The 13,759-nt window shown below is 38.4% G+C and overlaps 1 long non-coding RNA gene across 1 annotated transcript; it reads right to left on the minus strand.

Annotated features, from left to right (window-relative positions):
• Nucleotides 1-312: 312 nt before the first annotated feature.
• LOC144045074 (uncharacterized) lies at nucleotides 313-13,247 on the minus strand. The gene is made up of 3 exons (XR_013291420.1): nucleotides 13,101-13,247; nucleotides 12,700-12,900; nucleotides 313-629 (listed from the first exon to the last, which is right to left on the minus strand). It is a non-coding gene; the product is annotated as an uncharacterized LOC144045074 (long non-coding RNA).
• Nucleotides 13,248-13,759: the final 512 nt, after the last annotated feature.

Genomic DNA, 13,759 nt, shown 5'->3' on the forward strand with positions numbered 1-13,759 from the left:
TGGGGGCATGTATTTACTCAACTGCAGATGGGGGAGGCCTTTTATTAGGATTTTATGCGCCAGACAGCGCATATTAATTTTACGAAAAGACACAAAGAAGAACACCGTGGCAAGGCTGCAATGAGACACAGTAACTCATTTTTCACACAGTAGAATGTAACCAATCTGAGTATTGTTATATCATCTTTCTTTATATGTTGCTGCGCCGTTTGAAGTCCAATCATTGTTATTTAAACATTAATATTGCGTAATCAATGCTGCTCCTTAGCTCAAGCTGCTAACATACATTTGCAATACAAAACTATGTGGTGACGTGGTATCAGGTTTTGTAGTATCGTGGCATTTTTATGAGTTTGCTAGATTGTTGAAAGACAATATTAGGCTTTTGTTGTTGTTGACATTTATCGATACAATCCTATCATTAAAACAGGTTTGCCCACATTCCTCCTTTGTCTCCTTGAAATTGTCAACGCTGACGTGGTTTTTCTCGACCTCGCCACAATGTGTCGAGGTTCGCCATCCGCCTTCTGCAGCCCCGTAGCGAGCCTGTCAACAGGTTTTGCATTCTTCTATCTGACGCAAGTTGCATTTCTCATCTCTGCGGGGAAAGAGCAGGGGATTCCCATTTCCTGTTTGCCACAAAAGACAAGCACATCCGCTGTTGTCATTCCAAGGTGACACAGTACTGCAAACATAGTGCTACAATGTAAACACGTTCATACTGAAGCGTGTATTCAAGCGTCATATTGAAAAATAAGTGTTAGCACACATATGAGTTCCTTTTTCCGTAATTCCTCATTGGACGCAAATGCTTCTGAAACGGCCTTTTGGTTAGGGGTTACAGCGCCACCTGTTACTTTTTTTTTCTCATTTGGATTAATGACTGTGGTGTGGACGGAGGGTTTTTTGTGTGTGCACAGACTCGGAGGAAAGCCTCACGTCCCAATTTTGGTGCAAAAGATTGATGCGTTTTGAATCATGTGGCGCGTGCTCGGATTAAACAGCCCAACACAAACAGTGGTCCGATTTGTTCAGATGGAGGAAACATTTTTCTTGTAGGGCAGGGCTAGGTCACATTGGATTTTTTGAAAAGATTGTCCTGGCCATTTGTAGATGAAGTTCAAAATAAATACATTAAAAAAAGTAATGTCATAAATAAATCAGCACCAATACAGTATAAGTACATTTCATTAAATTTTAGTTATAAGAAATCATTTCACCACTTGTATCATGAGATAAATAAAACAGTGGTGCCTTGAGATAAGAGTGATCCGACTTGGGATTTTGTTTTTGTTTTGACTTGCAAGCAAAAAATAATTTGTCATCAAGCAGAAGTTTGGAAAACAGTGAAAAATTCTTCAAAAAAAACTTTAAGCTGTTGTATTTATTTATTTGTACATTATTGCCATTCTCAGTTGATCCTGTCAAACATAAACATAAAACATGGAGAATTAAATGTGTATTTAAAACAACCACGTAACCTTACCAAAAGGTTGCTAGCTTACGACTAACATACAATGCAAAACACCAGTCATTGTGTTATAAAATACAAACATTATATGGTTCATGCGTGATGCACCCTTGGTCATGTGACCACTAAGCACCCTTCTTCTTCTCTGAAAGAAGAAAAGGGGTTTTGTTTCCATTACGGAACTTTTCCCCCACCCCAGCTGCAGGTTTGGGAAGCGACACACGACCAGCGCTGCTCCCGTGGTCCAAACACACAAATAGCAAGATATAATTCTTACAGCACTTAATTTAGGAATATAAATGTGGTTTAGTATCTGTCACCTGAGTTTGAATTTGAGTTTCTAAAAATGATTCTTATTTTTTTTTTTTTAAACACTGACAATACCATTAACTCATTCACTGCCATAGACGGCTATAGACGTCAAAAATTCATTTTAACTATTTTTATTAGTGAAACATTTTTTTCCCACTTTTGTTAACAAGAGTTTGAAAACCCTGTTTTTTTTATTGTATTAGAACAGATAAAAAATTTGGATTAATCATGAGTTAACTAGTGAAGTCATGCAATTAATTCCGATTTAAGATTTAAAAAAAAAAAAAAATTCTTAAAAAAAAAGATTAAAATGTTTTCGTAAATTAAGGGCATCAGGCGATTAAAATGTGTAATCGTAATTAATCACATGACTTCACTAGTTAACTCACGATTAATCACAAATTTCACATCTGTTCTAAATGTACAAAAAAAATAATCTAGGTTTTCATACTCTTGTTAACAAAAGTGGAAAAAAATGTTAAACTAATAGAAATAGTTCAAATTAAATGTTGACGTTTTTAGCCGCCAATGGCAGTGAAAGAATAATAAATTAAAAAAAAAGATAAAAAATGTCATACTCTTGTTAACAAAAATGGGGGGGGGGATGTTAAATAGAAATAGTTCAAATTAATTTTTGACGTCTATAATGGCAGTAAATGAGTCAATTACAATTTGTCATGTAAAAATATTCATCATTAAAAAAAATCAGCGTTGGAATTCCCCCACCCCCCAAAGAAAAAAAATCAATAGCTACATTGAAATTCTAATTGCGCAAAAAATACCATACGAGGTCAACATCCAGGTTACCAGGAAAAAAGCCTGTGGGGAGAACTTTTTCGATTTATCCAATGTCCATTCATTTTCTTTACATTAAAAATATATTTATCAAAAAATATGTATTTTGATAGGAAAACAGTTAGCAATTCAACCACGAACTCAAAAAAATTAAGAATGTTGAAATTTGACTTTTAAAACGTTTGAACAGTTATGATTTATAATGGCCTGCATTTGGCATCGGAACTGATTATTTCTAATTACTAACTATCTCATTTTGTTAAAATTGAGTAGCTTATTATTATTTATTTATTTTTATTACTAACCGTAGTTCTTTGTACATTTAAAAAATGTTCAAATGATACTTGAAGCATTATCAATGATCTGGAACAGATTATTTCTAATACCACATGGGATTTATTTTGTTATAATTTGTTTTTAAATCAAACCAATGAGTTATATTTTAGCTGTTTTACTCAATTCTTATGTCATTTGTTTTTCAAATGTCAGCTTTTTTGTGATTATTTTCCCTTTTGTTAATTATTGGCATGTTTTTCCACCAAAGACTGCCTGGTAACAGGACGACAACAGCCAAAAAAAAAGCCAAAAGAGATTCTTGGATTGAGATGTTGCGGCACAGCAGGCTAAAAAAGCCTTGGAGGAGAAGTGGCTGGCTTAGGGCGCATGCTGTGGTTTATGTACAGTGACAAGTGTGTACGGAAAGCAAAACAACTTTCTGTGTTGTTTTCTCCCTGCTAGGCCAATATGACCAAAAACGTGTTTGTGTGACATGTATGTGCTTTATGTATGCACTTCTCCAATTAACTACATCCCATTAACCACTGGCTTGTCACAGCTTTTGACCTTTCCATTTCACTCCACCTTGGACCTTTGGCCAAAATGCAGGGCGGGATCTTGGTTTAAGTAAGTCATTTTAAACTAAAAAAAAACGTTTTTTTGTTTTTTTTTTGACGTTTTCTGAGTTAAAAAAGCGGCAGGCAGCCACCAGCATTCAGTACAGCTGCTGCTCTATAGATTATGTAAATAAGTGATTATACAGTGCACTCCATTTACCATTTTAATCAAATTGGATTTATCATCTGTTGGACTATGAAGCGTTTTCCTTGTTTAGTTTTTTTGTGCAAGATGCAAATGGATTTGGACACCACTTGCTGATGTTAACACGAACGGCGAATGGAGATTTTTGGTACGGGACCGAGCTTTAAATTATTATTTCTGAATGGGTTGTATGATCTTTTAGCTAAGCAAAATTGATTACTCAGAACATTACTGATACGAATATTTTATACTATATTAAAGTTTTTTTTTACTATTGCTTAACCATATACAAACTTTTCATAAGGTTTGAACCAGTTACATATTGCAATTCTTAACTTTAAAAACTTTTAGGAGTTGCTATAGAAAGGGCAAATATACAACATGGTCAATTCATCAAACGCAACATCAATGCTACACACTATTGAAAATAGAATGTATTTCTTTTCATCTAGCCAAAATAGACAATCTCAACAAAACGTGTCCCGACAATGTAAAATTGAATGTGCTGTCAAGTAAAAAAAAAAAAAAAAAGAATAAAATTGAATAAATCACCCAGTTGTATTTGATCAGCAAAAAATCACCAACATTTTAAGCAATACCTTCATTGCCATTTTTTTAAACCTATTTTCATGTTATGATAGATGCCAGTGTAAATCTGTTATGATTAGCCAAATCTTAACAGATTTACACTGGCACTTTTAGTCTAGCCTCCACGTCATTTCAAAATTGTATTTGACAAATTTGGTCCTCTTCTTCTTTGAGGATGTTCTCCTCCTACTTCAGGGTTTTCTTGACCTCCTCTGCTCATCCTCCACCGATTCCCATTCTCACACTCACTTTTTTTTCCTCTGACCACTTCCAATTTGGTTGGAAACAAGTGAACTTACCTGCTGCATTTTTGCAAGGTTCAAACCTGATCGCTTTGTCTACAATAAAGCAATCATGTGTTGAAACAGCTAATGTGCATGTATCTAATCAGCTGGCTCATGCGTGTGGTGATTTGTAGGGCTGGGAATCTTTAACTGTCTCACGATTCGCTTCGATTTTTGGGTCTGCGATTCGATTCAGAATCAATTATCGATTCAGAACAATTTTAGATTAAAAATGATTTGATTGACAATTATTTCTGCTTCAATTTATAGATATGTAAAGAATTGTCATGATCTACTCCAGTCTGACTCGCTAATGCTGATTAGCGCGCTACTCGTGGCACTTTTATCACTCAAAAGAACGACTATTCATACAAAACGCTTCAGGAATGTATACAGAGAAGCATCTTAACATTAGTGATCGACATATGCGCTTCCTACACTGCAAAAAAAAAAAAAACTTTTATTGGAATGACTTGATCATGATTTTTTGCTTATATGTGGCTACAACTTGACAGTGTATCAGAACGAGCGGAACCACACTGCCCCTAATTGGCCAAATCATGTACAACATGAACAGTGCTCCCAATAAAGGCACACACAAACAAGGGCAAGACAGTTTCAAATAATAGAAATAAAATCGATTCTGAATGATTTTAAATGAGAATCGCAATTCTTATGAGAATCAATTTTTGGGCACACCCCTAGTGATTTGTCAGTCAGTGCTTTGGAATTGCAACTAAGTGACATACCTCTTTGTCTAATGTATAATAGTGTGTCCAGTGTTTCGCAAATTGCTGTGTCTGTTGATCTGAAAAAAGTGTGAGGCTGACTTCGTGTTTATAGTGGTGAAAATCTGGTCCGATGTTTTGCTCCTTCAGTGTAAGGTTTTGGTAATTATAGAATTCTTTTGTTTTTAGTGTTTATGCAATCGTAAAAAAACTGGAACATACATTTAAAAGTAACAGTGTGTAAATGTTCACCACTAGATGTCGCTAAATACCAGAATTCAGCCGAAGCACGTGCATTTCGAAGCAAAGCCTACCACCAATTATTATTTTACGTGAGCAAGCGAGCGTCTCAGCGAGAACCCCGGCGAGTGATGCAAAAAAAAATGAGCGAGCCCGAGTTAGCCGAAGCAGCTAACAAGAACGGCTAGTGGGAGTTAGCCGGAGCCATAGGCCAGAGTAGCCTGGGAACCGGACTCATCGCTGTAACCAGCGGATGAGGCTGGTCACTGTGACAGTGAAAAGATCCAATCAGCGAAGAGCGGACGCAATGTCATAAAATTGGAACGTATGTGTGGTAGAGCAGTACACACACGGACATACTTATGAAATATTTAATATTCAAATGTATCTCCATGAATAAACAATAGCGGTGGGTGGTTACGGAGTAAATTAAGCATGGCTACTCAAAGAGAGTAGTGAATGACTTATGTTGTTACGGTAAAAACATGATGATTTATGTGATGATATACTTCCGAAGATTAACATTGCTCACAAAGAATACATCACAGCAGATAAACAAATTTGGTTGCACGGTTTGTTTTGAGTTTTCAACGGCCGAGTGCCCAGAACAACTTTGCTTTTGTTCAAGAAAGTGGGTGTGGCTTGCCAGGCTAAGGCTGGAGTGGCTAACAAGAGAGGCTAGCGGGAGAAGCCGGTAGAAAAGAAAAGCTAGTAAAAGCTTGCGAGAGCAAAGCTGAAGGTGACAAGCGACGGGATCCCAAATCTCGGGACTCTGTGACAACCACCTACAGGCCCCACCTGTGGAAAGAAAGCATGTTTGCCAAAGTTGAACATTTTAAACTTTTTTCGCATTTCGCCTAACGGTAGCCAGTCTGCTTCGAGTACCGGCTACGTCACACACAGCGTCCTTTCTGTTGTCACCCCGAGTGCAACAACACGGCCAACCGGGACCGAATGGTGAGCAGGGAAGTAGCATAGAAGTGCTGGTAAGTGTATTTACTTGCTGTTGAACTGTACCGAGGTAGCAGCAATATTTATTATCCATGCCAAAGTTATTTAGTGCAATTGCCACTAAAAAGCGGAAGTGCTATCAGGTACCTCAAAAACCTTTTTGTATTACTTTTTCTTTTCTTTTTGTTGACTAGTAAAGAGCTCTAAAGTCATTCACTAAGGGACACGCCTCCTCCTCTCCGGTGTGCGTGAATGCATGAATGAGGGGCAATCGTTCAAAAAAAAAAAACTTAATGCAAAGGAAGCGTTCCAGATCGCCTTTTCGGTTTTGGTGTGAATGTAGCATAACAGTTGTGGCTTTGTATTTGACTTTAATTTAATCCCACTTAAAACAGAAATCATAAAGTTGACATTTGTGGTGATATTCGTAATTTAGCCATGCAGACGATTCTTAGATGCATCGCGATTCACACATGGACCAGTCTGAATCGAGCCACAAACGTCCACATTCTGATTATTAAAAAATGTTAATAAAAGTATACAGAAGGTTCAAAATATTGGACTATTGGGAAGCACTCACGTAAACAAACATGGATGATGCCAACCTCGACGTGAGATAGAAAAAGCTGCTTATAATTTAAAAGCACATTCACGTAATGGTAACAAAATCAGTCCACATTCACTATGATGGCAGAGAAAAAAACTGCCGCTGTGACTTGTCAAGAAAGCTACAAAATTTCAATAAAATAACATGCTGCCTGAACAAAGGCTAACTTCAAAATAAAGCTAAAGAAAGAATACGCTGATGCCATACAATAGTCTTAGTATGCTTTTATTTTGAAGTTGGCCTGCATGGTGGCGTCACCGGCTGACGGCAAGCTTGACTTGTCTTCTACACATTTCGGCTTGCCTTATCGTAGTTTTAACAGCCATTACATGCCAGCATCAACACGTCGCCATCCCGAAATCAAATCAATTGATAATTTAGGGCGCTGAGAAACCTCTAGTTTATTACGCCGTCATTGTGTGATTAGGCATAAGTCTCCAGTGTTAGCGGCTAGTCGCTAGCTGCTAGCAGTGAGTGCACAGCTGTCTGCTTTTAAAGTACCGGTAGTCCGACAACTGTGGCTGTTATTTTTCTTTGCCTCTTTTTCAATGATGTGAACATAGGCTAATTTGTCATTCACTCTCCATGTAGAAGCAGTATGTGCTTTAAATTGCAGTTTGAGGTATTTTTCTTTCTTTAAAGAAAAAAGAAAGAAAGAAAAGACAGTTAGAATCATTTTCATCCTCATTTTCTTTATAAAACATTTTTCCTATTATATAAATTTCATTTCATTATTTTTTTTGTAAATAAAAACATTAGCTGCTTTTCCACCAACAAGCCATGCAGGATCTTTGAGTTCTAGGTAAATAGAGTTCTTGGTTGTGAAAGTTACGCAGGGAATTTATAATTGTCTTTTCACAGCGTCGTAGAATTCTCTGTAATTAATTCAAATGAGTTTGATGACGTATGAGTTTGATAAACCCAGCCGATGTAAAAATAACCCCGCCCCAAATTTGACCAACCAATCAACCTTGGTCAGTGCAGCCCGTCCCCTCAAAGCTCCAGCCTGGCCAGACCCTGTTGCTGAGATAGTTCTTGGATGCCCCCTGGGGAATTTAAGTACCCCAAAAATTGTTGTTGGTGGAAACTGAATTTTACCAAGGTAAATTGAAAAGTTCTCCAAAAGTTCCGGCAGTGGATAAGCCCCTATGCACCTCAAAATGTCAAATATGGCTTGTGTTTCTACATTCTAGATGGACATATTTGACAATTTGAGTTGAATCTTGTTATTTAATGGGGACAAGTGTTTTATAAAATAAAAGGAAGACAGTTCTATTTATATATATTTTTTTGCTGATCCCAAAAATAATCTGATCCGTGATTCACATCCGTGATCTGATCCGAACCGTGAGTTGTTGTTTTTTTTATCCATTGCACCAAGTGATTAAAACTTAGTGAGATGAATAGAAATGTGTGTTGTAAAGAAGTGCATCAATATACATAAATTAACCACCCCTACAGACGACTCCATTATTACGTGCGGCAATGACGTGACGTCATCGCTAAGGGAGGAAAAAAAGGAGAGGTCTCTGTGAGATGAGGAGCTCGAACAGACTCGCCTCATTTTCACCCAATATTATTTCTACCTCCTCCCTCATCAATCCTCTGTAGATATGAGATGGTAAAAATTTGAGCCCCGACGAAGCTTACAGAAAGTTGAAACATACAACTGGGACGCTGGACCATATTTATTTACTTCCACAAACACAGCGTTGTGAGCGACGTTGTATCTTCTGCACATGCGGGTCACTTTGGGGATGCATAACGTTCACACAGCAGACAGACTGGAGTCATAATATGAACTATTGGATTTCACCCCCCAAAAAACGGAATTGAGCATTAAAACCTGCAGTGTGAACGTAGCCTAAGAGGCAATCGACACATTGGGTACGACACTAGCTACAAGCACCACCACGGGAAACTACGTTCGCGAAGAACACGGACATTCTTGCATCTTCTGTACTTTTGGCTTTTATTGGTTTCTATGTGCATTTATCAATTGTGAATTTGAGGTGAAGAATCTCAGGTTATTTTTCAACCAAGTAGCTAGTTCCGCGACCGCGCTAGCATGTTACAACAAAAACAACAACATTGTTGATTCGTCACTTATTTTCGTACACTTAAACGACAATTTCAACTTTTGGGCTGCTGGGAAAGGAAAATAAGAAACCTAAAGAAGGGTATTTGGAGAGATCTCAAAATCGACCACAAATCTCTTTTTAGGCAGAGCTCGCCACGGCTAGTGGCCCACATATATCACGATCGCATTAAGCTAATTTATTTTTATTTTTACCATCTTACAATGACACTTACCTTAATCAAAATGGTCAGAACACACTTTGGAAATCCTTTCAATGATTCTTTGTCATTCCGGACACTTCTTTGCCGTTCCCATTCGACATTCCATGGACTGGCACACAATGTGGAGCAAATGACCCGGCATGTGAATACTATCTAGAAGTTTCATTTCACATCTTTGTTCGCCCAATTTTGGACCCGTGCACGTGTATACCAGGGGTGCTCAGGTTCGATACTCGAGAGCCCCTATCCAGCCTGTTTTCCATGTTTCCTTCCTGCAGCACAGCTGAATCTAATGATCAGCTCATCAGCAAGCTTTGCAGAAGCCTGATAACGATCCTGATCATGAATCAGGTGTGTTAGTGGAGAGAAACATGGAAAACAGGGGCTCTGGAGGACCGAACTTGAGCACCCCTGGTGTATACCATTGTGAAGTGGTTATAAGTGGAAAATAAATGAATCAAAGTAACTTCTAGTAATGCCGAGTAGGCATTTGTTTGCGGTGTTTTGCTGGCCGTTTGCCACACCAAAGGCCTGCTGGGTCGATACGCAGGGGTCGGTGACGTCATGTGAATACTATGTACTGTAACCCGTTTTGGACTTTTTGATAGTTCTGACTAAGCCATTTCAAAATAAAATACTGCCCACGGGTTAAGGAGTGATTCCACAATGTGTTTAGCCACACATAGTAGCCAGCCGAAGCTCGTTGCTAGTTAGGTGGTGCGAACTAAGTAGAGAGACGTGCGTGCGTCCAAGCCAGTCAATCGTTTTGGGACCGCTTTTGAGGAAAAACTTTCAAATCTATTTCAATCAAGTTCAAGAAATCATTTATCAGTGAGAGGTATGATGCTAAACTTTTGTTGAAATTCACTTCCCTCAGGAGTCTTTATTAACTCATTCACTGCCATTGACGGCTATAAACGTCAAAAATTAATTTGAACTATTTCTATTAGTTTAACATTTTTTTCCACTTTTGTTAAGAGTATGAAAACCTACCTAAAATTTTTTTTTTTTCATTTAGAGCAGATATGAAATTTGTGATTAATCGCGAGTTAACTAGTGAAGTCATGTGACTAATTACGCTTAAAAACTTTAATCGCCTGACGCCCTGAATTTGTTATCTTTTTTTTTCTTTTCTTCTTTCACTGCCATTGACGGCTAAAAACGTCAAAATTTCACTTGAACTATATCTATTAGTTTAACATTTTTTCCACTTTTGTTAACAAGAATATGAAATCCTACCTAGATTTTTTTTTAATTTTTCATTTAGAGCAGATATGAAATTTGTGATTAATCGCGAGTTAACTAGTGAAGTCATGCGACTAATTACGATAAAAAACTTTAATCGCCTGACGCCCTGAATTTTTTATCTTTTCTTTTTCTTTTTTCTTTTATTCTTTCACTGCCATTGACAGCTAAAAACGTCAAAATTTCATTTGAACCATTTCCATTAGTTTAACATTTTTTCCCACTTTTGTTAACAAGAGTATGAAAACCTAGATTTTTTTTATTGTTCATTTAGAGCAGATATCAAATTTGTGATTAATCGCGAGTTAACTAGTGAAGTCATGTGACTAATTACGATTAAAAACTTTAATCGCCTGACGCCCTGAATTTTTTACCTTTTCTTTTTCTTTTCTTTTTTTTTAATTCTTTCACTGCCGTTGACGGCTAAAAACGTAAAAATTTAATTTGAACTATTTTTTATTAGTTTAACATTTTGTTCCACTTTTGTTAACAAGAGTATAAAAACCTAGATCTTTTTAATTGTACATTTAGAACAGATATAAAATTTGTGATTACAGACGCTCCCCTACTTACGAACATTCGAGTTACGAACAACGGTACATACGAACATGTCTGCGCGCATGCGCGCATGTCAAAAAATGTTCGGAAAGAGATGCTTCAGAAAAAAGGTGCGCTGTGATGGGTCATTGCTGGGCCCTGAGCAACTGTGATGTCATTTTCAGTCGACAGCAAGTGGCAAGATGGCCGCCTCCTGAGATGGATAAAAAAAACGGCTGGATTTTGCTTCATAACTCATTCCACAAATGTGATATTAATCAGAATGTCATGTTACGAACAACGGTACATACGAACATGTCTGGGCGTGTGTCGGAAAATGTCCGGAAAGAGATGCTGTAAGTTCGATTTTGTATTGCGCACCTTTTTCCGAGTACTGTAGTGCTTCTTTCCGCCGCTAATACCGACGCTTGGCGCTGTGAGAGCTCACCCAGCATTGGAGGCTCAGCAACGTGTCGAGGAGGAGGAAGAAGAAGAAACGCCTGTCGCTCATAGATAAAGCCATCGCACTCTTCGAGCAGCAAGACCCAAATATTGAACGTTGCACAAAGGTTGCAAATCAATTGAATGATGCCATACAGTGCTACCGCATCATTTATGATGAAAAAAGAAGAAAACTGTGCAATCGTCGTTAGATCGCTTCTTTCGGCCAGTTTCTAGTAAATCCTCCAAGGAAGATACTCATCAACCCTCATCTTCTTCTCCGCGACCCTCAACTTCTTCCTACATTGAAGTTACGGAGGAGGAAGTAACTTTTGAAGCCCATTCCAGCGACGACGAAGAACCTCTCATGATATAAAATCCTCCTCTTCCTCCTCCTCCTCCTCCATCAAATCCTTAAGCATCGAGTACATCTTCCAAAAGTAAGTTAAACTTCATTTTATTTATCTTATTACGTACATGTACATACTGTGTGTGTCTCTCACTCTCTCTCTCCAACATACGTAGTACAGTACTGTACGTATTCTCTTTAAACATAAATTATAATACAAAATATAGCACTGAAGCAACTTACGAACAAATTCACCTTACGAACGATCGCTCGGAACGTAACTCGTTCGTAAGTTGGGGAGCGTCTGTAATCACAAGTTTACTAGTGAAGTCATGTGATTAATTAAAATAAAAAATTGTAATCGCCTCTTGCCCCTAATTTTAATAATCTTTTTTTTCTTCAAATGAATTTATGGCAGTGAATGAGTTAATTGTGAGGTCAGCATATTACAGTATTTTCTCATGACGTAAATAGTGAGCTAGGAAAATAATTGTGATGTCCAATTTTAACATTAGAGGTTATTGTTTTGGAGCATAAAGGCCTTTTCAGACTACACTTGGGTCTCTTGGTTTTTGCCGCAGGGCGCAAGAATGACATCACCCTGATGCAAGCGTGACCATATTTAGAAGTGATGGTTCTAGTGGCCAACAAAGAAGGAACAAGGAGGCTTTTCTTGCTGGTTGATCAATTGTTCTTGGCGCTCTGAAATCACTCTGCCAGGCTTTCTCCTATTGGATGAGCTTTCTTAAATCACCAATTTAGCTTCTTCTTCTTTTTTTTTTAAATCAGTTTGTGTGGTGGCAAACACCCACCTTGTGATTCATGCTGCAATTTTTACAATTCAAACAACCTTCCCTTCAAGTGCTTCCAGATCATTTCATGCAGAGAGGAAAGAAAAGAGTTACAAAACAAAAATCAGATTCGGAAGAGGCCCAGGGCTTCATTGAATGAAGCTATAGTTCCTTGGCCCCAAGATGCCACTTGCAATTTTTTTACGTTCACATGGCATTGACCTGTACACAAAAGCAGTAGAAGATTGAAAAATGGAGGGTTAGTTTTGCAAAAGCGAGGCAACATCTCCATTGAATGGCAGGTTTTGCTAAGTAGAAAAGCAGACCCAAAGAGATCAAAAATCTTCACTTAAAGGACGAACTGAAATCATTCTGAAGGCATAAAAATATAGCGCACACATTCGCAGAAGACTTGAACTCACTTTCATTGTCTTCAGCCAAAACGACACGTCGCACACCCCGGGCCAAAGGACGGAATCACGTGTGACCGAGTGACCGGCTGCACACGCTCATTAGCGTCATTAATCAGCAGAGACGGAGCGGCCTAATGATAGAAAGGAGGAGGGACTTCATAGCGGCCAGGAGATGTGACAGAGATGGACGATTCTTCAGGAATATGAACATTTGGAAAATATAGCGGGCTTTTTTTGGATTCATCCATTTTTGGCTTGTCGGTAATTAATACCAGCTTGAGTTGTCACTCGCATTTGTCATATAACTAACTGTAAGGCAGGGGGCTCATTCAGCCCGTTCCCATGTGTGTGTGTGTGTGGAGGGGGGAATAAAAAGGAGCCTCTGTGGCTGCGTGACATTTTCTCACAGGCGTTTGATTGTGATTCGGAAGATTTCTCTTCCGGGACTTCCACTGGCTGATGGTTGTCCTCCGTAATGTGCAGCTAATGGGAGCAGCTGAACCTTGAACCAGATCTGTGTTGCTGCTTGTTTGGTGGGAGGGGGATAGCCCCCCCCCACCTCCTAAACCCATCCCAAGTAAACGCAAGGCTCTGGTGGTGCATGCTTAGCGAGGGCAAGCTGTTTGATCAGCACATATTTTTAATTGGCTTCAGGCACCCTGGAGTGT

This window comes from Vanacampus margaritifer, chromosome 2 (genome assembly GCF_051991255.1).
Source record: "Vanacampus margaritifer isolate UIUO_Vmar chromosome 2, RoL_Vmar_1.0, whole genome shotgun sequence".
Classification (NCBI taxonomy): domain Eukaryota; kingdom Metazoa; phylum Chordata; class Actinopteri; order Syngnathiformes; family Syngnathidae; genus Vanacampus; species Vanacampus margaritifer.